Raw genomic sequence first — 3809 nt, forward strand, 5'->3', positions numbered from 1 at the left:
TTGCAATTTTCTTGTGCGTTAGTGAATGAACTATAGCTCGTCTGCGTCTTACACCAAATAGCATCAGATTTCGATTTTTTTTTGTATAATCGTCTCGTACGCGAATAGCAAGAATGAATGGAACGATTGGAATACAATTGTAAGGATATCGGAAATTGCTATACGATACATGTATAAGCATTCATGCCGCGCTCCGATTACAATTCTTTGTTCCCGGCGTATACACAATTTGCTACGGTTAGAGCAGGATGTTTCGAGTTCTATTAACTTTTCTGTTACACTCGATAGTGACAGGCTTCTGAGCCGTTTATGCCAAGGCTATCGCCTGACCATTGATGCGCCACGTATCGCTTTACAACCCCGTTTTCGTGGCGATCATCCCCCCGAGTCCGTGATTCGAAGCTCAGTCGCGTGATCGGAAACCGAACTATGAGTAATCAAGAAACTGAATGGCATTGAAAACTAGGCGAGAGATCTCGGAAGGAGAGACATTAAATTAGGAAAATGGGAACGCGACCTAATTCCTTGTTTTAGTATTAAATTTAACACTAGACTGCCAAAGGAAGTCATTTTGACTGCTTTTGGGCAAATGTACAAATAATAATGCATAAATTATTTTTTTTTCCCAAGTGAAGTAAATTTTTTTTATTGTTAACATTTACTAATAACTTGTTATATGACTGTAAATAATATAAAAAATATTAAAAATTAATTTTAGACAAATTTCTTTACACATTATTCTTTCACAATTCAGTCATTTTGAATGCTTTTGGGCAATATAGGTATATACTAAGTTTCAGTCTTTCTAGTGTTAAACAACGATCGGGCAGTTACACGGGTTTTTACCGTGACGTACGCAAAGGAGTAGCGGTTGCACAGCCGGAGATGACGAGTTTCATAACATTGAATGGCTCTGTCGTAGCTCGCGTTACGTTTTAAGTTGTGCCAAGGTGAACGCGTGCTACTCTGCTACTACCGTCAAACACATGCCTATCTATGTAGAATCGCATACTCGTGCGTTCTGTTTACTCTGCGGCACACTACTCAAACCGTTTAATCGATGCGATGCATTAGTTGAGCCTCACGATGATCGACCGTGTACGGTCGTGATTAAATCGTCCCGTAAATATAATTGTGAGCCAGGGCCCGTACGGGTTCCGTGCCAAAGCGAAAAGCGTAACGACGCGGATCTATCGATAAGCACAGGCTCACAGGATTCATTGTAATTATCTTGCCCGCACGTGGCCACATTTTTCGGGGACGAAACAGAAGATGGGAATTATGTCAATGCACGAACAGCAAGAATTTGACACACTTTAATTAAAGAAAACTGACTCTTCAAGGATTGTGCTAATTATCAGCGAATATTGAATGCAAATATTTGCCATGAAAAATGTAAATCGTCAGGTGGTTCGACGGTGAAGAAATATCAAACAGACGAAGATTTTGTTTCTTATATTTCAAAATACGTGGAAAAATTTTCAAATTGTAATTGAAAAGTCAGGAAAAACAGTTCGACGCTTCATGAATAAATGATGTTTCTTCTATTAGTCACACAATTTATAGATAATTATGCGAGTCCGAGGCGAAACTGGTTTTAAATATCCAAAACGATTCTGTGTTCCCACGCGTAAGTACGCAGAAGCAACTCCGCACGATTCATTCGTTCATTCATCGATAGAAGCGCGCTTGAATTCGATATCCGGTGAGAGGATCGATCGATCGATCGTTTGCAGAAAACCATTGGAATCGTGGTATGCATTCGGAATAAAGCGAAAAGAACATTGCCGAGCAATCTGTACCAGCAGTGAGCACTGGCATCCCGGAAGCATGAATCGAGACTAATTCAGAGTAATTTCAACGACTAAACCACCGCGAGTCGATTGCATCCACCCTTTCGTCACTCCGAAAATAAAATATCTCCTCGTCGGATTAACAATGATTGAATACCATGAAATTAGGATCGTTTATAATGCCAAAAGCTCCGTCGCGGGAATTTTGAATATTGTCTTGATGATCAAATAATGATGATCGATCGGAACGATAAACGATTCTTACCTTCTTGTTCGCGTCGATCCTGACTTTTCGATCGCGCGGCTTCCTGCTAACGAGTTCGACGATTCCCAACGACTAACACTCAATTTTCCCACAACGAGCAGAAGAGGAAATTATCACTATACTATCCAAGGGTCGACGAATGGTATTGGTGGACCGATACACGCGGCGTTTATATGCACGCGCGTGCAGTGTGCACGTACAGTGTCGCCAGAGGTGCGAGGGAGGAGAAAAGGACACGAGTGACACACGAGGGACCGAGCGGAACCGCGGCGTGACTGTACGCAGCGGTCGACGAACGACTGAATTTATACAGCGAACGACGCGAGAACAGCTTCAAATTTCTGACGATCTTTGATCTTTGGCCCGTGTTTCCGAAACCGAATTGCCCTCCGGAGCTGACGTATCACCCGACGCATCGACGGGCAAGCTGTGTAAGTGACGGTGAGACAGCTGTTGGACGAATCGTCTGCGGTCTACTTCCGTTATCGATGCGCTATTACATCGCCCCGCACCGAGAACGGAATTCACGATCTTACACACACCGATGTATCCAACTATTGCGTACGTCTCTCTGGATCATGCATCATCGGACGAACGGTTCTATATAATTGTTTCTTACGTTTGCGATGATCGATCGCGAGGATCGAACGCCCCGTGATGGGAAGAACTATCCCCCTGGTCGTCCTCTATTCGATAAGATAAGAACCTGAGAACCGAATCGACACCACGTGCTCCTCCTGTACTATGAACTTGATAAGATTCACTGACAAACGATCCTCTCTACTCGTAGACGTAACACGTAACGCGCACTAGAGCGGGCGGCTCTCGGGAAACGCGCGATTAATGCTCGGATATCGACATCTCTTCGGTATTTTAATACACTTCCGTTGTACACATGTCAAATTTTTAACCTATCACACATCGAGCGTTTCGGAGTTACTGCGTATACTTGGCCGAAACTGTGCGAACCCTACTCTCGTGCACTCGTACGCACTAACGCCAGCGCAGAACACCGACGACTCTATACATGCTCGCTCCGGCTGCAGCCATCTTGACACTCGCGCCATTTCCAACGACGAGAATCGAGCGGAAAAACTGACGTTAATTCGGTTAAAACGACGTGCGATTCGTCCTATGTAATTAATGGGAAGCTTAGAAATTTCGGTGAGGAGAACCAGTTGGATGTTTTAACAAAATTCGTTGGAGAACGTGACTTCCGTTTGAATCGAATTTTGAATTGAAATCTCCCGCCCGTCACGTGACGCAGCTAGCGACGGTACGTACTTGAAGATCGTCGACGTTCAAGCTGATAATATTCGTTAACATCACACAAAATGGACACGGAGGATCATAAATTAACTAAAGAGACGCGATGGACATTAAAAAATGTAATATGAGTGGGTGGAAAATCCTGTAAGGACTCAAATATTCAATCCATAACCCGCGATGCTACGTGCCTCTTGACGGGGACAGCCGGCTTGCACGCGGACCAATCAACATCCGAATTTCAATGGGCGGGTATGTGGCGTGATCCATGATGACGTCATCGCACACCGCAGGGTCCCCGATCGATACGGGACATTTAACGAGCTCCTGCTTCTTCTAACCCCGTTGCCATACACGATCAATGTTACACTTCGAAAGATACAATTCTCCATTCTTCAGTTAAGGAAATAGAAATTCGATCATCAACCAGTCACGTTCTGTCTAACGATTCGAACGTCAACGAATTTTTTATGATTTAAAAAAAA

At 43.8% G+C, this 3809-nt stretch overlaps 1 protein-coding gene across 2 annotated transcripts in view; it reads right to left on the reverse strand.

Annotated features, from left to right (window-relative positions):
* The window catches only part of LOC113464015 (long-chain-fatty-acid--CoA ligase 3-like), a 13091-nt gene extending 9914 nt beyond the window's left edge, over positions 1-3177 (reverse strand). Inside the window, exon 1 of one of the 2 annotated variants that reach the window (XM_026811570.1) lies at positions 2678-3177. The gene's annotated coding sequence lies outside the window, so the exon portion shown is untranslated. The other variant, XM_026811569.1, reaches the window with a different exon arrangement.
* Between the last annotated feature and the right edge of the window lie 632 nt (positions 3178-3809).

This window comes from Ceratina calcarata, unplaced genomic scaffold (genome assembly GCF_001652005.2).
Source record: "Ceratina calcarata isolate Rehan_Ccalc_2016 unplaced genomic scaffold, ASM165200v1 scaffold226.2, whole genome shotgun sequence".
NCBI lineage: Eukaryota > Metazoa > Arthropoda > Insecta > Hymenoptera > Apidae > Ceratina > Ceratina calcarata.